This window comes from Hirundo rustica, chromosome 4 (assembly GCF_015227805.2).
Source record: "Hirundo rustica isolate bHirRus1 chromosome 4, bHirRus1.pri.v3, whole genome shotgun sequence".
Taxonomy (NCBI): Eukaryota; Metazoa; Chordata; class Aves; order Passeriformes; family Hirundinidae; genus Hirundo; species Hirundo rustica.
Window position 1 is genome coordinate 68,444,191 of NC_053453.1, and position 24,037 is coordinate 68,468,227.

Here is a 24,037-nt window from a genome sequence, read left to right on the forward strand (position 1 = left end):
AATGAACCAAAAATGAAACAGATCGAGAGCAGGTAAACGTTGAAATAAATAAAACTTCTTTAATTTGATTTTTCATGATAAAGATTTAAAAAAGGGTACTTATTTTGCAGGCAGTTATCAAAAATCTACACTTAAAATCCAAATTTAGAGCTATTAGGGACAGGATAACAACAATTGTATCTAGACTTACTTTGCTGGTCTCAGAAGTGTATCTCAGGAGTGTATTTAGCTCTTGTTTCTCTGTGAATTAGGACACTGATGTTGTTATGCTGCCTATCAGGGAAGGCAGTAGGTTGTATAGTTATCTCCTGATTGGGGCAAAATCACTACCCTGAAACCACACAACCTACTACCTCATCCTGTTAGAGCATCACGTGCATCTTCTGAAGGAAACATTTCACCATTTGTAAGTAAATTACCTTAACCCTCCCCAGCCCAGACATTTCTGAGCCTCAGAAAGGCCACGTGTGACCTCTCAGCCCTGTCCCACAGCTCTGCCTGGGAGTCAGACAGAGCTGGTGGAGGGACTCCAGAGACAGGAGAACTGCAGTGGCAAACACTGTCCCTCCCAAATGAGCACTATGTAATAAAAAAACCAGTTATGTCAGCATCCAAAACTGACTGAAGAGATCTTTTACTTAAGGTTCAAGAATTTACCAGTTCCAGGGCAGAACGTGAGTGACTGGAAGACATCCTCTTAGGGTTTTGTCCAGCTCATCCCTTTGTAGTTTCTCAAACAGCCTACACCAAGTGGATTTAAACAGCTGCTGAATCAAAAAACTTCATGTTTAAAAGTATTTTATGTTTAATACGAACACAAATGCCAGAAAACAAGGAGAAATGGATCAGCTGTTTCCAAGTGGCCACTCCCAGGGCAGTCCCAGACAGACGTGTGTGAGCAAATCCACTGCGGACTGGGTTGTGCCTCTGTGTCCGGGAACCCACACCCCACCTGCTCTCCCAAAATGCCAGAAGGAAATGGCTTTGGAGCCTGAATGGGAAATACAGGAATCTAAACACTCTAAGGACATTTGTGTACAAGAACCGAACACGTAGACAGAGCCCAGAGAACGGTATGGTTAAAAAATATCTGCGTCGTCCTTCGGAGACATCCCGCGCTGACATCACAGCCACTTCAGGAAAGACAGTAGATTGTATAGTTATCTGACAGGCAGGGCATAGCCCTAAAACTATACAACCTACTACCTCACCCCAAAGGACAGTCACACTCTGATCACAGGAAGCACAGGCTGCATTCCCAGACAGCTGGATTGCTTGGTGACAACCTAGAAGATAAAAAAACTCTGGCGACAAATGTTAACAGTCTTGAATTTGAAACAGTTTGTTATATACCAGTCAACATTCTGCTTAATGAGCTCCAGTTCCATGTTTGAAATGTTTAATAGATTTGGAACTTGTGAAGTCATGTCAGTGACAAGATACACAAGGGAAACAGGATACAGCATTCATTTTTAATAACTGCACTTGTGTACTTCCAGCTCCTACATGACTGTACCTTATCAAACCAGTTTGTCACTTAGGGAAAGGCATCACTATGACACAGAATGGATGCTGACTCAGAGGGATTGTTTAACTTGCTTCCAGATACTCCTCCACTATCCTAATGGGGAAGAGCTGAGGTTCTCTAAGGGCATTTCCCGAGTTCTGCATAGGTAAACCCCAAAGACTGAGCAATGCATTTGTCAAGATTGTGAGGAATTGTGGCCTGCTCAGCAATGCTCCTAACTGGGCATTAATCCAGCTCTGAATTGATGACCAAATTAAGCACAGCCCACTGAAACAGGGGGATTAGCAGAACTGCCACTACAGCATCAGCTTCTGTAGCCTCAAACTGGTACTCGAGTTTGGGGGCAGTTGATATTCTCTGCCACCTGGTTTGATAGACAACAACATTTCCCGTTCAGGGCAGATCTGTGGAATAACTGAGATATCAGTCTGTGTTCTAATATAAACACTGCTTTAATAAATAAGCAAACTTTTAGAACAAACACCCTACCTTAATCAGCGAGCTAACCTTTTGCTAGTTAATTAAAGAACAGAATAAATGCTGCATCCATCAGCCCCACACGGATCAAGGAGAGTTGTTTCACTCGGCAAATCCCACCCTGAGGGCAGCTGGTCACACTGCAGGGGGATGAAGCCATCTGCCCTGGCTTTCAGCATGTGGGGATCTGAAAAGAGAGCAGCAAGATTAAACGCACATATCTCAACTGCATTTCGCTGCACACTGAAACAATTATCTGTGCAGAAGCAGAGAGCAGCTTCTTTCTCCAGGAGAACCACGCACAGCACCAGCTTTCCCTTTCACCTGTTACACCACAATTACCCCACAGCCCATGGGGATCCTGACTCACAAGAGACCGGCAAGAATAAAGTATAGTGAGAAGAGAATAATTTTTTATTAGATTAACTTGAATGTTAGAAGCATTGCAGAGACAGGCAGAGAGAGGTATCAGGTACTTCACCTTCAAGGAACAAGCACTTTTAAACAAAGCAGAGAAGGAAGGAGAATGCAGATATCTGACCCAATGTGTTAATCTATAAAGGACAATGATATGCCATCAGTGTCAAAGATCATTTCACTGCACGGGGCTGTAGAAAGAGGTCATTGGTTGCTGTTAGCTGCACGTGTTGCCACTTGTTGGACAAAACAGGGCAGGTGCAACTCTCACCATGCTGAGATCACTGCAAGGAAGGAAACACTGTCCAGCCCTGTATTTCCCCTCTTGGAACCTCAAAGCCCTTGGAGGCCAAAAAGGATGATATTCTTTCAATACCATACTGTAGGAGTACCTTGAGAGACTTCAACATTTCATCAATGATAAAAAACCCCAAAACTGGTACCAGAAGCCACTCTTAACCTCTAGAAAGAACCCCTTTGGAAAGCTCTTCAGCAGAAAGCCTGACAGTCTTCTCTGTGTACTTAAGGGTTTTAAATCTCAGAATTTTCTGAGTATCAGCTTTTAGGCATGGTCAATTACTTTCCCAATAATCCTCTGTAAAAAAACCCCTACCCTGTACCTCTGTTTTTTTAGATAAAATATTTTAAAATAAACAAGTTCTTTACGTGTGCAATCAGAGATCTCAGTATTTTTCCTAAAAGCCAAGAATGTGAAGTGGAGCTAAACTTCTGTGCAGTTTCAGCCAGGCTGGTTGTGTTGCACAGTCACCTCTCAGAAAGTGTTCTCTGTGTAAAATAAACCCTTTTATGTATTATTATACATAATATAATTGGAGGAAAGCTGAGTATTGTGTGACTTCAAAGTGTGACTTTTTGTAAGCATCTGCTTTATAGTGCAAGGCTAAAAAAACAACGTAACCTTTCAGAATAGCAACCCTTTATGCTGGATGGTCCAGTGAAACCAGTTCAAAGAGCAAGTCTGGCTCTAGAAGGATGCAGTCACAGCAGTGAAAAGCCCAAACTACCCCACAGACCCATCTAACTCCAATGACAGGGAATTCTGGATGAAAAACCTACACTTACAGCTGATCTCAGTGACTCAAAGAGACAGAAACATAGATTGAAAGAAAAGCAACATTCTGGAGTATGTTCTAGGGAATTACGCTGCCTGTCTTTAATATATCTGGACTTCACTTGTACTTTTGGGGGCAGTACTAGGTGGGATACTAGAAAATGTTCATCCCTGTTGAAAAAACGGTGAACTTTAGTTAACCATTTCTATAGGATGCTCTTATTTTCTATGATAATGATATTAGAGATTATTTTCTCTAGGTGCTGTGCTGATACAATGTTGTCTTAGTGTATATTTTCCCACAGAAGTAGTAGTCTGTTAATTCATAATGATATTGAGGTAATTACTTGTAAAGTACCATATACTCTGTGTAACACTATTTTCTATAAGATCTGTTATTATGGGTATTAGTAATACTCATTAGCAGACAAAAATGGAAAAGAATGCGCTTTATCCAACACCTAAAATTAATTAGTCTTCTGCTTTCACAAGCTGCCCATAAACTTATTTTAATTGACTAGATCACCAAACAAGGATGAACTTTGAAATACTTAATGAAAGAAAAAAAAAAAAAAGAAGCATGTTCATTTTCCTTCTATGAAGACGACAGGCACGAGAAATAGCTATCTGGCAAGAGTTATGTTTCTAGTTTAACAACTGTTTAACACTAGGAAAAATATGACATTTCCATATTCCAACTCTCACTGAAAAATGTCTTGGAACTGTTGTTAATAAGTACCTCAGCAGTCACTTTTCAAAAGGCTGGGGGCCAAGTCTGCTATTTCTGTGATCTTACAGGAAAGCAGCCTTAAAGCAGGGCTGTTATCTAACTAAAAGCCTTACTAATGAACAGACTGGGACAGCACAGACCAAGCATTCTGCGATTTCAAGGTACCTAACCCCCAAACCTCAGGAGGATTTATGAAGGCTGAGCCTCCCTGGCTCCCAGGAAAGGGGAAATGCCCTGGCTGTGAGCTCTTGGAGTGCACTGTGATTACCAGGGAGGAAGAGGGCTTGGAGGCTCTCCTAGGCAGGGACATTCCCCAGCAAGGTCTGGGGTCTGGATGCAGGCCAGACCAGCAGTTTCCAATCCCTCTGCATGCAATGGTTGTCTCCTGGCTTCCCAAGGGATGCACAGTCCCCACTCTGCTCTGACAGACTATTTATTCACGATTAGGAACGTCACCAACATTTTTGGGAAGAGCCTTGTGGGGCAAATGGCTGAGGATGTGCCAGGGTGGACACTGCAGCCAAAGGGAAACCTCCTGACCAAATCCAGCAAGGCTTGGGTCAGGCAGGAGAACTGCAACACCCTTCCTCTGGAGCAGGAGCAGTGTGGCAGGCAGCTTTCCTAGAGATTTCAGGTAGAGATTAATTAGAGGAGGGAAAGATTCACTTTCCTTGGATTTATTATGATTAACTCCCCACAATGTATTTTAAAATATATTTTAAACTAAATATAATGAAAAAAACACACTGCCTTCATACAGCATGGAAACGTCAAGAAGAAAAAAACACTCTACAATGAATAATAAACAGTTTTACGTATTCAGTGAAGCCATTGTTGTTATTGAACTGTTTGCAAGTATTTGGGAAAAAGGAGCAGCTGTGAAATGAACTCTCAGAATCCTCTGGCTAAATTTCTCTGAGCTCTGCAGTAATTTTTGTATGTTTTTTTATGTAATTTGTATGGGGTTTTTTTGTATGTAATTTTGTATGTTTCTGAAGTCTGAACATTTCATGTACGGGGATAAAAAAAAAAGTAACAGAATGTAAAAACATTTAAATACATCAGCTTAAATAAATCAATCTCCCATAGAGTAGCCTGACTACCAGCCAGACCTGCACAGGAACTTCCTCACGCTTGTGCGGAACCATGTTAACGTCAAGGAAAATCCTCCACAGAAATGAAAGACTTGCAGGAAAGTTTTACAGTGGTTATCAGAAAATGGGATGTGCTTGATGTCAGCTGCTCTGACTCCTTGACTGGGTGTAGGGAGGTCTGACAAGCAGCAGATCCAAGGAGCTGGGGCTGGGTGTGCACCAAAGGTGTTCTGCACCACCACAGGCACGTTCTACAGGTGTTATGTTAGCATTTCCTACACCTTCTGTCCTGTGAAATGCCTGGAATGTTAAACATGCTCCAAAATGGACTGCATTAGGGAAAAGACCATTTTCCATCAAAAATAGACCTCATTTTTCTTGGAGATGGGATCATGTCTTCTGCTTAGGAAAACTGCACTACCTACACTGACAAAATAGTTATTTTTCTATTGCGTTTATCTCTGCATTTTGCTTATGTACTAGTCTGAATGCTAAAAAGCCACAAGAGCTGGTATTCCAGAGAATGATGAAACACTTGACGTCTCAAAGCCTCCACAAATATAGAAATTAAACCATGGCTAAGCTCTGTATATTGCACTTGTGATCTTAAGCAAATAAATATGTATTTTTTAAAAAATAAGCTGTGAAAGACACCACAGAACTGTTCAGTGCATTACAAGCTATTGTTTTTGTAGGACTTAAAGATCAATCTCCTGTTTTCCCGGCATCATCTTTCCATCTCCTGGCTCCCCAGCCGAGCTGCTGTGCTTGCCCCCACTGTATCCCTGAGCTCTCCATGGCAGAGATGAGGACCACCAGATCCTAAAGTTCAGAAATCAGGGTGACTCCAGAGTGCAGGGGAGGTGAAATCTGTGTGGAAATGCCAAATAAGGTGAGGTACACCTTATGAAAAACAAATATTACATGTACTCTTGCTATCTTACCATGTGTAAAATCAAAAGTGCAAGGGCTGGATTACCTGGGAAATGAACCCAGCAAGAGGAGACGAGGCTGTGATAAATTAGGGATTGGTTATTATTAGGAAAAGAGCAAAGAGGATGTGTCAGGTTTATTTTCTCTTGGCAAACGGAGATAGCAAGAGTAAAAGGGGCATAGAACACTACTCTCACAGTATTTCCTAAATATTCCTCAATTATCTCCATGCTCCTGGGAGGATTGTATTCATGCAGATCACACAAAAATGAAATGCTAAGGACAACCCCCACAAATATTCACTAATTTTAGGATGCTGAGTAATGGACCTTATATTTAAAAGAGCTGAGCTCACCTAACTCAGCTGACATCACCTGGATTTGCCTTAACATCTCTGAACACAAAACTGGACAATTAAACTGATCACCCTCATCTTTGGTTTGATATGTGATGTCCAGCTCTCCAAAGCTGCACCTTTCCCACTCCCCTTAAAGCCCTGTGAAAATAAAACCAGGCACAGTCAATGATGCAGAGAACATTCAGAATCAGCCTTCCAGTCTCTCCAGCTAAATACCCAGCCATCTCACAGGCAATTATTTGAGTGATATTTTAATTTTTTTTTGGATGAAAAATGCCTTTACTACACAGAGAATCTTAAATAAGCCACCTGGACTTTAAGTCAAGTGGATTTGGCTTTTCAGTACATGCAATTCATACAGTGTCACACCTAACCCATGTGACACCACTGAGAAAGTGTATTTTTTTCAGTTCCTTATAGAAGCTAGGAAAAATTGAATAGACCACTCTTAAAAGCATGCCATTCCCAATCACAATCCACTAATTCCTTTTTGAGAAAACTGAATTTTCACTCTTAAATGGATTCAGGCCCTTGAAAACTGTTCTTCTTTAAAAAGACATGCAATAAACTAGGAAGTGCAAATCCTAACTAAGAGGGAATGTCTGTCAGGGTAAGCCTCAAGAAGAAACTAAAATTCATTTTGCAGAATGCAGCCATGCCAATATTTATAGCTGGTAGAAAAAGGGCTTTCTCTCAAAAGGCCTTAATTTTAAATTTTAGCCCTCAGTGAGATCAAGCAGCTGACAAGTAGGAGTGAATAAATCAGTGCTCTGAGAACCAGGAGTGGGTCAAAGCTTTGAATAGTGTTACATGAATTTAGCCTAAAATTGTGTATGTACATCAATGCACCCTTACATTTGTCATCACCACAAACAGGATAAGATTACTTGAGTGCTCATGAAGAAGGAGCTTTAGATGATGGCAGACAAGCAAAATCCATCCTTTACAAACTGTTCCATTTGTGACGATCACTTCAGAGCCTTCAGCGTTTGAAATGGTGGATAACACTGTATGGAAAGCTGGCATGAAATCCCTGTTCTGTGTAATATTCTTGTTTTAAAACATTGTTAAAAGCCTAAAATTCATTTCTATTTCCTGGAATCTGGACTGCATGTGTGGTTGAGCCAGTGGGTTTGGTTCAACCTGACAGTAAACCAGCAGAGGCCTGGAAGTCCACATGCTTTAACACAGAGAAAGCATTTGTACAGGCACTGCAAATCCAAGCTGCAGTTTGTTTTTGGTTACTTTTGGGGCTGGGAGAGGGTGTGAAGCTATAGACCTGACCAGACAAGCCCATTTGCAAGAGCAAGCGTTGTCCCTGACCCTGTTAAGGCATTTTTGTGTTCCTGTCAGGGCACCTATGCACTTCGCCACTAGCGACACTGCCAGTTATCGAGCTCCCTGTCTCCTTTGGGTGACTGTTTTCCTTTGGTCACCAGCACAGATCCCTGTGCACTGCACCAGCTTTGTTGTCACCCCGGGATGCTGTCTCAAGTTGTGTTATGATTTCAGAAGCACACATTTGTGCTTTGTCACCATGACTTTGCCTCTGCTCTGCCCAGTTATTTTCCATCCGGAGCATTCCAACGACAGTGCCAAGAGGCGCACGCTCGCCCAGCCCAGCCTAACACCTCTAAAAAGCAAGGGGGAACCACTGGAAATTGCCATTTCCACACAGGGGCCCTTCAGCCCACCAGTGCCTGTGTACTGAGGGGGTGAAGGCTTTTGGAGCCTTGGGGTGAGTGGGCAGTGCTGCTGACATGGCACCGGCTGGCACAAGAGAATTCCCCATGAATTCCAGGCTCGCGGCTCAGACACACAGCACTCCTCCCATTCCTCAGCTGCCTGGGGCTCTCCAGAGGTGGACACCAGGGTGAGCTTTTGTAGCTGAGACTAAAGCTTTTGGGGGTTAAACATTCCCAAGCGGGCTGAAGCGGCGGTGGCAGAGAGCGAGCGGATCTGTGCCGGAGCTCGGCGCGCGTTCGCCTCTCCGTGTCCATCGTCCATGGCGCTGCTGCTACGGGCGCTGATTCTACATCAACGAAGTCACGAGAGAACTGCTACGAGGAGCAACCAGGAGAGGCACAGGGAAAGGGAGCCTTGTCAGTCGGCGTTAAAAACAGCTCAGTGTTGCGTTTTCTGATTGTGAAGCCTCTTGGGAGTCAGAAAATGCAACACATTTTCTCTGAAGAGTAAGAAGCTGAAACCTAAAACCTTGTAGAGGGTCTTCAGAATCGATTTCTTCATGTCCTGTACGTGACTCCGTTCCAATTCCCCACATATGAAAAATATATAACCTCTTAGCTTTGAATTCATCTGCCTTACAGTTCCTTTTAGCTCCTGTTTAAAATCTACTAAATTCTATCTTGGCTATCATGTAAGCAATTGTTCTGCGCCTGCTCAGGGATGACAGACTTCAGAATTGAAGAACTGTCGTGCCAGGAGGAGATTATACCTCCTCTGAAGACAGAAACACGCACATTGCTTGTATCAGCTGAGAAATACAGCAAGCAGACTCGGTGCAACTGAAATAATTGATTCCCTTTCCCTTATCAACACAAAAGATAAGAGCCATGCAAAAGTACCTGCTTTTCTGTCTCACTGCATTTGTAGCAAACACCTTGGACAGGATTTCAATACTTTACTGTTACAGAAATAAGCTTTAGGCAAAGAATCCATGACACATAAATAAAGATATACTTCACAAGACATATCTTAGTTGTGAAAGTAGGTCATGCATTTAAGGCATTTCTAGACTCTTGATGTAAATATTCTGAAAATATTTTTGTGTGCATAGAATAATATTTTAATTATTTATCGGACTTCATTCTCTAAGAACACTAAAGGAACAGATATTTCTAAGAGTCCTCATAGGGTAGAAAAGAACTTCTTTGCAACCTTTTACAACTTCATGTTGTGCACATTTCGTTCCTAATGGAACTGCATGCTTGAAGCACACCTCAAAAAGAGTTGAAACAGTAAAAAAAAGTTATTGTGTGAAGATCCCAGACTGCACAGGTAGGGAGCCTGACTAAACAATACCAGACATTTTCACCTTGTATTATTTTGGGACTCTTGGAATTTCCTCAAGACTGGTGTTGGGTATTTGTTCACTCGCCTATGAGCAAATTATTCCATGAGCAAAGTTAAAGAGGGGAAAAAAAAAAAAAGAGAAGAATGCTAGAAATCGAGGGTGTATGTCTTTGTGATGTGAATTGAGTTTCCAGGCCAGAACTTTTATCAGGAGAATAAAAAAAAAAAAAAAAACAGAGGCAATTTAACTCAGCACCACTATCAATTTATCCACTAGGTGTCACAAAATAATCATGCAACCAGACGAGAAGCAATTAGATGTAAAATGTGTCAGTGTGCTACATCAATGAAGTGCTGCTTTGAAATGAAATCTGTGATAAGAGCAGATGCAGGAAAATGTCATGGATGTCATGAATATGCATAAACTGCCAGGAGTGTATGGGAACCTGAGCCATGACACACAAAAACCCTTGCTAACCATGGTCTATGTCATGTAATGGATTCACATACAAGCATTTAAGTGTTCCATTAAAAAAAAAAAAAAAAAAAAACCCAACAAAACAAAAACAAAAAAACCCCCACAAAACCTTCCCAAATCCTAAAAGCAGTATTACCAGTCCTCAGAACTGCAAGGTTTATGTTTCTTGCTTTTTAATGCTCTAGGCTCTAGCTACTGGAAAAATGTATTGTATCAGATTCTCTACAAATGTGTAAAAATCTCTCATGGCTACAGGGGAAAAAAATGCCAAGAAAACAAGTTCTGAAGGATAAAACATATGAGGAAGAAAAACATAAATATTTTATTAATATTAGTATAAAATCACCACAAATGCCAAACTCTGGAATTGGCAGTAACATGTGACAGACACTCCTTAGATCCAGACTGTTCTTTTGGAAGGGCAGGGTAGAAAATTACCAAATGGTTCTGTAGCCATTATTTTCCAGAAATTAACCTCTCACAGACAGTATTTTTGTTCTTAAATATTCGTGAACCATTTTAAATTCATAATTACACATACACCTGCACTCATCCGAAACACTGAGCCCATGAAAAGATTAAGCCCGGGCTGTTGAACAGGCACCTTGGTTTCCAAAATGGTTCTTTAATAACAGGAACTTTTCCTCAGAGTTGCATAAAATTTTTATGGGCCAAGTAGATTCCAGTGTGAATATAACATTATCTGTACTCACACATAATCCAGACAATTAAAAATGCTGTAATCACTAGCATAAACAACGTTATGAAGTAGAACAGGCTGGTTAGATAAGAAGAGGAAACGTTATCCTGGACATTTTTTATCATCCAAACATAACAGTACCAGGGCTCTGCAGGCTCTGCTGCCAAGTGCCATTGCAGAAAGCCAGCCTAAGCAATGTCAAAACCCCTTCCCCCTAGTGAGAAATGCAGTAAAGGATCACATGCCCTACCAGGGCACTGTATGTTTATGCTGCACTTTGTATGTTTTATCCTGGCTGTAAAAACCAGGCTTTTTCAAGGGTGTAAGCAAGCTCAAGTGATAAAGTTCAGATTTTTTACAGTCTTTCTCTGTGAGATGAACTGTCTAAATGTCAGAGCTGCCCAACACTTTCCAAAGCTTGGAAATACTTTCTTACTTGGTGATCATAGGACAGCTTTTCTTCTGTGAATTTTTCCCTCTTTTTTTGTCAGCAGGACAGGAACTTCCAGGAACACAGGTACAAAGCTGAGAGAAATACCTTTTGTTTGTTTGTTTCCAAAACTAGCATAACTTAATGTGTATATGCTAAAGGAGTCTGATGTGAAATACACTTTCAGAAAAACTCAGAACTATTCTCTGAAGTTCTCCCCACATTAAAACCATTATCTGACTTTAAAGAGCCCTCCAGCGATTCCCATTCAAGCTGGCAGAATTCAGAGCCTCCTGAAGTCAGTGAGAATTTTGTTATCATGTAGCAAAGCTGTGATTTCCCTTTGGGCAGAGCCATGCAGAAAAAATGCTGAGGTAACCATTCATTACAAAAACCCCCGACTCTTTGATGCCAAGAAGGTGAATGAGCAGAGATGTACAGTATTATTAATTCCACTTAAGGAATTAAGTTGCTCCTTTTTGGTCTTTTGGCGGTCCAAGTCTGCAATATTTGTTTTTTAGTCCTTGTTGTGAAAGAATCAAAGAACAACAGAATAATCCAGGTTGGAAGAGGCATCCAGTGCTGAAAGCATCCAGTCCAGCCTCCTGTTCAAAGCAGGTCTAATTTATCAGGTTGCTGAGGCACACACCCAACTGAATCTTGGACACCTCTAAGGATGGACAACCCCTCTGCGTACCTGCTCCAGCCTTTGACCACTCTTTGGTTAAAAGATTTTCCTTGTATCTGACTGAGATTTCCTTTGTTGCAGCTTGTGGCTCTCAGCCCAGGACGAGCCAGGCTCCAGGCTCTCAGGCTGGGATCAGGCAGCTGCTGGCAGCACTGCAGGTCCCCCCTCTGTGGTGCCCTTCCCTGCCTGGACCAGGGCACGTGAGCTCTCCCAGTGCTGGTGCCTCTCCTGCACAAAGGTGCTCCCAAACTGGGCACATTGATCCCAGGGATGGAGCAGCTCTGCCATGGAGAAAGGCTGAGAGAATTGGCATTGCTCAGCCTGGAGAGGAGAAGATTTGGGGTGACCTCATTGTCCCAGAACCTGAAGGGAGCCCACAGGAAAGACAGGGAAAAACTACTTATAATGGCCTGGAGGGATAGGGCAAGGGGGAATGGCTTCAAACTGACACGGACCAGGCTTAGATGGGACATTGGGAAGAAACTGTCCCCTGTGAGGGTGGTCAGGCCCTGGCACAGGGTGTGGCTGCTCCATCCCTGGAAGTGCCCAAGGCCAGGTTGGATGGGACTCAGAGTTTTACATCTCGCCTCATTCCAACCCCCTGCCATGGGCAGGGACGCCTTCCACTTAACCCTCCCAACCCAAACCTTTCTCAGTGGTTCGAAGGCAGTCTCTCCAGGGCACTGGGGAGGGAGGATCACTGCTCTGAGCCCTGTTTCCCTCGTGCAGTAGAACAGCTTAGGAATGTGAATGTGCAGCAAATGTGCTTCCTATTAGCTCTTAATGCCATAAACCTAAAATCCTTGATACTACTGTTAGAGCAGCGCTTCCATTCAAATCTCAAAAGAAGCTTTAGACGGGATAGTGAGAACTCAGCAGCCACACAAGACACTTACTGCTGCGTAGGGCAGACTCGCAAATGCTCGTGGATCAGAGGTGCTGCCCTTGTGCATCACTATTTCACTTACAGTGGAATAATTTTAAATTACATTAAGAATTATAATCATATTCCGCTACCATTTACTTTTTCATACCCTCTGCCACTAGAAATACGCTTGGAGATCTCCATCCAGCCCAAGTGCACTATTCTGGGAAAGTTTCCATTTAGATGAGAACATTTATGCTCATTACTACATGATTTTTTTTTTAAGCTTAATTCAGTATGAATAACTGGTTCAACTTGGTGTCTGCTCGTGAGTGAGCAGTTGGAAGGAACTGGTTAATCATTGTTTGCCATCTGCTTTGGAGAATCAGCACTTTACAGAACCTTTTCTGCAGCAAATAAAACTACAGTGCACAAAGAGCACTAAAAGAAAATCCTATTTTCAGCTATGGGGTGCTTCTTAGCACTCCCCATCAGATTTCTCGGCCAAAAATGAAGGCAGCCCCTTTCAGGTATTTGTTGTTCTCTCAGAAAGGCTCTGAATTCTCTAATCTCTCCAGTCTGTTTTATTAAAACCAACTCTAAGTTCTTCTGAACAGACAAGCCGGGACTTAAAAAGCTATATTGGGTCAAGAAGCAAAATTTGCCTCCTCACATAAAAACATCAACATGAAAAAATAAAATTGGTTGACTATCTATGCTGCTTTGTTGGCTGTTCTTCCCCATCTGGTGCAACTGACAAATGCTGTGTCATACTTGGAGAAGGATCAAAATTTCCATTTTTAGATTTTGGAATCCAGGAGTTCCTATAAAAAAATCATTTGCTTCAAAATGAGGACAAATATATGTGCATGATGTAAAAATGTTCCTCTTAAAAACAGAAAAATTGCTGGGAAAAGGCACTTCCTAAACTGAGGTTTTCTTAAAATACACATTCCTAACAAGTGGCAAAAAATATCAGAAGAAATGCTGAGCATGAGAAAATCAGTTCTGCTAGGCTCACTCTGCTATCAAAGGTCTGGCACTGGGGGCCATAATTCAGGTTATTCAAGTCCTTTTCAAGACTGATTAAAGTTCAATTTAGAAACATCAACAGGAAACCCAGGCTCCAATGCTCTTAATATTGAGGGGGCCAAAGACTGCAGTCTTTCAGCAGAAAATCAAAATGTGTTCCTCTAGGCCTTGCAAATACTGAGCTCTCAATGCATTCAGTCATCCAAAAAACCTGTCAGTGAAAAATATTTTTCCTTTAAAAAACTTCTTAAAACAAACAATGGGACATGGTCCTTCTGACTTCTTGCTCCAGCCATAAATTTCAGCCATCCTCCTTTTCTTTGCAGATCTCCTGGGGTATTGAATCACGGAATCACAAAATGATTTGAATTGGGAGGGCACTCAAAGATCATCCAGTTCCTGCCATGGGCAGGGACACCTTCCTCTATCCTGGGTCACATCAAGCTCTGTCCAACCTGGCCTTGAGCACTTCCAGGGATGGGGCAGCCACAGCTCCTCTGGGCACCCTCACCACCCTCAAAGTGAAGAATTTCTTCCTAATGTCCAATTTAAACCTACTCTCTGTCCGTGGGAAGCCATTCCCCATCGTCCTGCCACTTCAGGCCCTTATCCAAAGTCCCTCTCCAGCTCTCTTGGAGACCCTTTGGCACTGGAAAGGGGTCTAAGGTCCCCCCAGAGCCTTCTCTTCAAGTTGTTTTATCTAATGACTGGGGAGACACACTCTTGCAGATTCCTGAGGCTCGACAATTGTTTGCTATTTGAGATAACTGGTACCAACAGAGGTGTTAAAAAGAGATTATCCAGAAAGCCTTTGGAGACTTTAGGGTTCCAGACCCACTATGGTCTAATGGGCACAACGGGACTCTCTGACAGTCCTGTTGGGATTTTCCCTCTGTTACAGCTGGCAGTAAGAGATAGAAAGATTTAATTAGCACAGAAGAGCTGCATTGCCTTGCAAGCACTCAGCAAAAAAAAAAATCTTTGGAACAGGAAAGTGAGCAAGGTGGGAGAGAGGAAGGTCCTTTGGGTATGCAGAAATTTGAGTGAGCTGGATTAATTTACCAACTGGATCACATATTTCTTTCATAATCTTGAGCAAACCCTTGGGTGAAGTTTTCAGAAAAATAAGCTCAGTTCTTCTGGCTTCTTTAGATGCTAAAATAACTCATCAGACTTTTTGAAAGGAAACTGCAACTCGGCTCCCTGAAAACGTTACAAGCTGACCCACACTGAAGGCTTTTAAAGATCTACCCCTGTCTGTGGAGGTTATACATCCTAAGGTATTCACAGCTGTGCTTCCCTTCCACATCTGTAAGGGTTCCTCCTCTATATGCTGAGGAGAACAAGGTTGTAGCGTCCATGAACCAGCTTTGAGAATCTTCAGTGCTAAGGTCATTTAAATACCTGGACTGACAAAAGGTGCCCGTGTTACAGGGACCATCTCCTACTTCTGGCTTTGACAAAAGAAGGATTCAATGAACCCCAGAGTCAAGATCACAAGATGCCACAGATGCCAGGGTAGGTTGCTCTAAACCCAGCGAGGAGTCTGGCCTTCAGTTGTGGGGAGGAACAAGAAGGGCACTTTTCACTCCTTCTCTTAACAGGGACAAGAGCCCTTTCTAGCACGTGTCTGTACTGAGTTGAACTGCTTCCTGTGAAGGCTCTTTACAGTATAAAACAGAGATGTTTAGATCAAGAGCTGACTTTCCTTTCTAGATTCATCAATGTTCTTTGACAGCCACAGGATACTTAACCAAACAATCCAGATGCTGGGTTTGAGAGATGAAAACAAGGTCAATACAGATATCTAGCGTATCTTCAGAGTCCAAAATGTGTCTTAAAATACCCTGCATTTACCATAAAGGTCTCTAGCTTGCTTAAAATTTAGCTAAAGCACTGGACTTGGATACAGTAGGATTAATTGGCCCATTCAAGACCAAACTCCTGACATTCCAGATCACCCTTGTAGCATTCCCTCAGAAGGAACACAAGTGTTTCTTGAACTTATTATTCCAGAATAATTTGCTTCTCGTTAAGGTGAAATTAGTACAGGTGAAGACATGAAATACCTGCAGAAGTTCCCTCTTTGATCACTCAGCTGGATCCAGCAGAAGTTGAAGGTTGAAGGCCTTGCCAACAGGAATTTCACGCAAATGATTCCACATTCTGCAGCTGTTTCTTCTGAGAAAGACTTGTCAGGAAGATGTATGAAATAGTTTTTTCTGCAGGCATGAAAGAGCAGAGGGAAAGAAGATTAGTAATGCCAGAAGTTCCACCCTTAAGCTGGGCAGGAATCAGAATCATCCTTAAGCTGGGCCCAGTAAAACATCTCATGTGGGCAAGTGCTTTCAGCCTGTATCTATGCCAAGACACAGCTCTACAGGGCTGCATTCCTGTAGACACAAGCCAAGACAGACATAAGAGGTCTATACTCTGACTTTTCCCTATGGGTATCTCCACAAGAATGTCTTTGGTTGAGGGTCATGTGTTTTTTATATATATATTTTCCATAAAAATCAACAGCCTTTTTCTAGTATTCAACTCATTATCGACACTCCCCACTTTGCCACATCAACATTTTATTTGAAGTATCAGTCATAGCATCCCATCAAAATTTAATAGCCGCTTTCTATAATTGAAGAGTATTAACTCTTGGATTCACCCATGCTAATGTTTATCTTTCTCCTTCTTTTAAAATTCTAATGATATTAAAAATACAACACCTTTCTACACCATGACTCAGAGTTGCATAATATTTCTTTCTTCAGCTCATGGGAAAGGAAAGAGATACAAGCAAAGGCAGAAGAATTCTCTATCCAAGTCTGCAGCTTTATACTGAATCCTGAGTGTCAAACCAACAGGGCTTTTAAGAAAAATGTCAACAACTGTAACAGTTACATAAGACATAGTTAGAAAAATACTTTGCAAGGAAAAATGACAGTTTCTGTCACTTGGGAAGATGATTTATATTTCAGCTTTAGAATGCAAGCATGTGACCTGACATTTACTAAAGAAATCAAAGAGATGTTGAGCAAGATTACAAAAGGCAAAGCACTGATTGCCCTCTTCCAGCAGCTCCTCTCTGTACCACAGAAGGATCTGCATAGTCTTCCTCTCGACATTATGCAAAAAAATAGAAAGGGAGGTCACAACAACAGCTCTCCCTGTTGTCACTTTGTGCTGACTTGCTCCAGTTACGAAGGCCATCTGGTGCTGTTTGTGCTGCCTTTGTGCCTTGTGTTGTTCTTTATGGACGAGGAGGATTCACAGGTCACATCAGCTGTGTTTTAAGTTTCTTTGCAAGAGAATTTGATGGCTGAAACTCTGTGCATAAAGAGTGTATAGCTGTCGATACCAGAACATGGTGAAAGGGATACCAGGTGCAGGGGTGTCCAGATAGGAAGGATGGCAGGTCAGGTGAGCTGGGCTTCCTTACTGGTTCTGTAATCCACTTCCTGTAGGACTTCAAGTGGCTACATGAGCCCTTTGGGGCTCAGTTTTATCGCTTGTTAAATGGAGATCATAATTCCCTATCTCACGGTGATACTGTGAGGCTTATTCATTAATGGGTTCAACTCAATGCCAGGCAGATGGTCAATACAAATTTTATGCATCACTGAAGTAACATTTAACCTCAGGACTTAAGTGGCATGTAGTCTCGTGCTGGTCCCTGAGCAGTCACTAGATAAATATTAAGCATTCACTTTACTGAAAATATTTGAGAGGCAGGAGTTGTTAGTAGTGCTGATTTTGCATCCCTTCAGTTACAAATTTTCAGGATGACGAACGTAAAAGGACGCATTCTTCAAATGCAGTGCAAACCAGGTACTAAGTGCATCTCCTAGTGATGGTAATAAATGAGGAGGAGAAAATGGTAACGCTGCTGAACCAAGCATACAGTGATTTAAATGAGTCCATGAAACAGGCACTTTAAGTCTCAAGAATGACCACTGACAGTATCTGGAGGGATTGATTTCAGTTTAGTGTTGGGAGAAGGGTTGTTTTTACTGGCCTCAGCCAAAAAAACAATTCATTGAGTGTGATTGCCATTTACCTGCAGAAACACAGCTACAATTCAGCATAGTAATGAGTTAAAAGGTGCATCTCAGAGATATTTATAACCATATAAATATTTGCTTTGCTTACTGTGGCAATCACACAGAGGAAAAAAGTTCTTTTCCAAACATCTTTTTCAAGGTTTCTGAGGACTATTTTTAAACTTTATTGCCACAAGTAATGTACCATGAAGACCTAAGCACCAGCAAGAAATGAATCTCCAGCGTGATTACTATGCATACCTTGTAATCTCCTCTGCAGAGATGACCAATCTTCACTTCTTTCGTTTCAAACTTGGTTCCCCAGTAAGTCATTCTTTCTGTTTCTAAAGAGAGAGAAAGAAAAAAAAAAATTGTGTTATCCTTAGGATGGAAAAAGTGAGGAACAGAAATTCAGATATTAAATACGGCCTTCCAAAGTCTTTCCTGCAGGTGAGGAATGCGTTTCAGAAGAAGGCCAATGTCCCACTGCAAACTTATTTTGGAAGCCTTAATTGAGGGTAAGTAGGGCATGAACAGCGCTTTGTAGAGGGATGACTTCACCCTCAGGGAAGCACTATGACAAGATTCCTGAGACCAGTCAACTTAATAGCTGCAAACCTTGAAAGCTTTGAGTAAAAAAAGTCTCCTCTACTTTCACAGCCAAGTGAGTTTAAAGAAAAGTTACCAGATAAAAATATTTCAACCTTTACCCCGTAATATCATCCTTGTTTTCAGACCTTTAAAATTACTATACCAATCACTAGTAGAAAGATTAATTGTGGTCAGATTAATTGACCAGTCATGGACATCAACACATCAGGTATAAATCACTCCTAAAATGAAGTATGTAGCAGTTTAATCTCAGTAGCCAGGGACACTAACACTTTTGATAATGCATTTGTGTCAGTAATATCTTTCTTTACATATGCTTTGTAATTGCAGTCAAGTACAGAAACCACTATCTCAGATAAAAACACATACAGTGTGGTGAAATAACTCCTGGTTTCTTGCATGGTGATGGTGATAGAACTAAGGGGAACACAAAAAAACCCTCTGTCATGTCCCCACTATGAGAAGGGGAGAGGAGCTGAGATTCACAGATCCCCTCAGTGGATTAGAGTGAGATAACACTCAAGGTCCATAATAACACTCAAATCCATAACAAGCCACTCAGATGGCACAGATATTATAAAAATGGTGACCCTGTCACAACTATATCCACATAAGCTATACAGGAACACCAAATTTCATGGAACAAGTACTCAGTAAACATTAGCCCTCTCAACAATTATATCCACTTAAACTGTGCAGTGAACGCCACCTGTAATGGAACAAATATTCAGCAAATGTCAACTCTCTCACAAGTGGGACTGACCCTGAAATGGGCTCAAGGGCATGGTGTTGATACCACTAGGGTTGTGGGTTCCATCCCTGTCCCACCTCTGGAACTCTCCCTTTGGGTGCTGCCTGAACTCACAGTGCAATTACCTGGGCCTCATCCCTTGCACACTCCACATAAATGACTCTGGGTCATTCCAAAGAAGCGATGCTGTGATTGTTCTCTCTCTCATCACAGGCTAAATCTATTCACTTCTTACTGCTTCTACTTTTTTCCCAGCTAATTCTGCTGCTTTTTCATGAAGAAGGGTTACTTTTCACCACAACTTCCTCAAAATTTGTATATATGTAACAGTCCATTCCAAGCCAATCTTCCTGGAACACTGCTTTCCTCCAACAAAAGACACCTCCCATTTTGGCATTTCTCAGTCTTTTACCACCACAAGATCCATGTGCTTCACAACTCCTTTTGAATGTTACCCCCCCACAACCTCACAGGAGAGAAAATACTGCCTTTGTTTACAGAATAGAAAGGTAGAGACAGGGAGAGTATACAGCTGGCTTTTTCTGTCTCAGTTAAGGTGACTGGATCGTACGGAGTCCTTCAGAGAGAAATCTGCAGCACATCTCTAACATACACACCCTGAACCAACCTCTTAGGAGCCTCTCTTTTCTCTCTCCATAGCAGCAGCTTAAGAAAAACAATTACCTACACATGCACCTAAATTAGATCTAAATGCAAGTGAATATTCTCTTCACCGCCAAGTCTGAGAGCAAAGTCCTATAAAGAACTTAAGCATCCTAAAAATTAGGATTGGGTTACCCACTGTGAGATGACACCTGGCCTTGGAATGAAAGGCAGTAAGGCAACAGAGCTCCCCACACAATCTACGAGGAGAGGTAATGGTCTGGTTTATCTTCCTCAAAGCCACTGCTTTGTTTTGCTTTAGTGCTCAGAGACCACCTCCTCTTCCTCAGCTCTGTAGGTGACGTAATGCTTTGCTCTCTATTTAATTCACTCTGAAATGTGCCAGTACATCTGTGTACCATTCTGAACAGCTGAAAGAATTTATTTTAAATTGTCACTCAGTTTATTAATAAAGGAGAAAAATGCATGTGTATATTTTTCCTTAAAATAGAATATAGGTACTGTACACTGTACTACACGAAAAGAATCTTTAGCTTCAGTCAGACATCTGGTCAATGGGAACCTACAGGCAGAAAAAAGTCCAGACACAAGATGGGATAGAAATGCTACAGATAAAGAAACTCTTCAAACTTGACAGCCTAAAGGCTGCATAAAGAGTATGTGTTGACACAGTGCCACATTGAGATTTCATAGACATGGGTTTCAGACTATTCCATTATTACAGTAGGCTACAATCCTGCAGATGTTTAGACACGAAGGACTTTATTCAGTCATGTCAGTGTTTTCATGACTGGGTCTTATTAAATTTCTTCGCCAGAGAGTTAATAAGAAAGCCCACTCTCATAGACTGGCTATAGAAGAGCAACAGTTGCCAGATATATTTTTGTTGAAACATGAGAATGCACAACAAGAAACATCATATTAAACTCTCATCCTGAAATGCACAATACCTGCACTCCAGGGCCTTCAAGGGCTTACTGAAATATGGAACTCAAATTAAAGATATGTTTATGCATTAGTCTGAATGGGGACATTACTGAACATCATGGATATTGTTCCCAAACAACAAACAGGATCTGCTTTAGCAAGAACTGCATTTAAATGTTGTGAGTAAAAGCAGAAAGAGGTGAATAGCAGGAACATGTTAACTACAGTCTTCGAGGCAGCCAAGTGACCCAATCTGAGAGTCAGAGAACTACTGATAGTGCTGGTCTAGAAAAGAGTGTGCAATTTCCTTTGTACACAACATCTACAGACCAAGACAATTATGATTAAGTCTACATCTAGTTTTGGCCCAGAACCACCAGAGCTGGTGGTTCCTCTCTAATGCAGTGAACCAAAAAAGGGGCTACTGATAAATGCCATGAATGGCTGGCACTGGAAATCAGTGTACTGGGTTTAGCTTAACCTGGATATGTTCTTTTTAGGTCAACGGCATAAGCCACCCTTTACCATGGCAGGTTGCAATACAGAAGGATTGTTGCTTTCACTCAGGATTGTTGAACTGTACTCTTGCACATCCTGATGGCAGTGCAGCATTGAACAAAAAATGTTGTAGAACTGACACTCGGTGTCTGCTAAAATGGAAAAGCCCCACTTTACTGTAGAGCAATACAAGATGTTTCCTTTGTGGGAAGAAAGGAGAAATTATGTTCTGATTGATTAACCCCCCATCCCATCCCAACAACATGAGTGACTGGAAACCCAGTGAAGTAGGATCTCCACAAAATGGCACCACTGATCCCATTTTAGGAAAGTGTTGGCTATTAACTTTTTCTGGAATACTTCATATTTGCAAAAGACATCCTAGGTGTAATAACTACAGTTATTTCCTGTCCCCATAAGCTCTACAGCCTGACTGCAGCATTACTAAAACACTTTTGTGCAAAATGCAAATTTTTGTGATGTGATGCTACTTCAGCTAACAACAGATAATAACTTCTACAATCCAAGTCCTCAAAACACAGAATCACATAATATGCTGAGTTGGATGCCACCCACATGCATCATCAAGTCCAGCACCTACAAAAACTAAAGAAATGGAGTTTATGCTGAAATAACGGAAACAACCCAGGCAAATCAAATCCATTATTGAAAGAAGCAGGTTACTAAAGTTATTGATTAAGTTGGTCATTAAATGCATTTGAACACTCTTGTACTGTTACTGAAGATGAATGCCCTTACAAATAGATTATTTGCAAATGGCTGCAACCTGTGGGCTTAGTCCCAGACTTGTCTGGTGTCTGTGCTGTGCTGGTCCCTATGCCCAATATGTGACTGTGAATCCAACCATACAAACCCAGGCTTTTGCCTAAGAATTCTCTATCCTGTTGCACCTACAGTCCAGGGGGATTTTCCACATGCAGTGACTGAGTTCATCAACCACAACACTTCTGCCTATCTATTCCATATACTTAGCACTTGTATTTTTTCAAGCACAGACTACTAATCGCCTCTGGAAACAATACACTAGGTCAGACAGACCCTTCTCTGGCCCAGAATTCTTACATTCTTAGGATTTTTAACTGAGGAGACTGTTTCTCTCAAAGTTTTGTTTAACATACATACATATTGAAACTGCCCCATGCTTCCCAGGCTACAATCAACAATCAAATGCCGCAACACAGTATGGGGCAGGAGGAACATCACTGCAGAGAAGTGCTGAAACTGAAGCAGAGCTAATGGAGTTCCTTCAGAGTCCCTGATCCCCTGCAGCTCATTGCCACTAGAACTGCAGCCTCCTCTTAGCCATTAATACCTGCTGCTAGGATTCAACCCTTACCTGAAATTTCCACGGAAAACTTTTAGAAACAAAACCAAAATGCAGGCATTATCAACGAGACCTTATGAGAACAATTACGAAAGCTGTGAATGCAACAGCAGATGTGCCTGCCTGCAGATCTTTCTGTCTGCTCACAGCGTAACAAGAGCCACACAACTCGGGGAGGGTGTTCCCTGGAAACCACCCGTGTGCAGGTAAGAGCACCTGAGGCTCCTCAGGACCTGCTTGGGGGAACAGCATACTCTCCTGAAGAGCTTACTGCCCTTCTACACAAAACATGGCACGGGCTAGAGGAAGTACTGGCAGGCAGCTCCCAATGTGTTTGTCAGGAAAACCAAGTGAGGCAGCCAGAAAATAAATGGCTTACTGGATATGTGAAGTTTTTGTGCCTCTGCTGAATCAGCAGTGGCGTCTGATAATGGTTTTCATCCTTCTTTTTTTTTTTCCCTCTAACAAGGAAGATGTATAACTCTTGACATAAACTATATTGTAGAATGTGCTGAACAAATATTTCATCAAAGGGGAAAAGTTTATCTTAGAGTCATTTTGCTGCCAAATGATTTATTAGAACTCAGAGCCAAAACAGGTAAAAGCCCTAAGGAAGTGCTCTATCTTTCCAATAATTCAACTCTAAGAAGAGCTAAACTCTACATACAGGAAGGCTGGGGTTTGCTAGGAAGCAGAGTCTTGCAAAACAAATAAAGATTTCCTACACATATGTCAGTGCAATTCTCTGCATCAACACCTGAAAAAGGAGCAGGCGTTAAAGAAATGCACACTTAAAGCCATGACTAATGAGGATACTTCTGTACCACAGAGTCTGGATTAGCCAGTGAATCTTTCAGACAATCTAAGTTGAAAAATAGCATTTGGCAAGGTCTGCTGACATCTGCCAGCACTTTCTTTAGCCTCCTGCATTCCCCGAAGGTACCGCCTGCGAGCTGCCCTGCAGGACCACAGCACAGCAACTGCAGACACCAGGGAATGCAGACAGACATGCAAAGTGTTTAAAATAGGAAACACAGGCTCTGTGCTGGGGGCTGGTACAACAGGTGTATATATATATATATATATATATATGGGGAGCTCATATTAATGAGGCTTCTGTTACACACGTTCGGGGCGGCCGGTAGCCTTTTCAGAAGTAGAAGGGTATTTTGGTTAAAGTCAGACAGAGTAACCTCGTAGTAACCTCTAGTCTGGCTCACAGCCATAGGGAGGACTCTGAAGGACTGTCCCTTGGTGCTGCATTGATTAGATTTCTTCCCATAATACACCCAGTGTTTTTGCTCAGTAAACCTTACTAACAACTGAATCACGAATAAAGACTGAGAGGGGAAATAAAAGCTGATCTCCATGTGAAAATGGGCCATAAAATTAACAAGGCTCTCAGCAT

General features: G+C 41.9%; 1 long non-coding RNA gene across 1 annotated transcript in view; it reads right to left on the minus strand.

Annotated features, from left to right (window-relative positions):
- Positions 1 to 1,529: 1,529 nt before the first annotated feature.
- The window catches only part of LOC120752004 (uncharacterized), a 74,286-nt gene continuing 51,778 nt past the window's right edge, over positions 1,530 to 24,037 (minus strand). The window contains exons 5-7 of the long non-coding RNA XR_005700569.2: positions 18,134 to 18,216; positions 15,905 to 16,057; positions 1,530 to 2,192 (exon numbers count right to left, since the gene is read on the minus strand). This is a non-coding gene — a long non-coding RNA (uncharacterized LOC120752004). The remainder of the gene's footprint in view (positions 2,193 to 15,904; positions 16,058 to 18,133; positions 18,217 to 24,037) is intronic.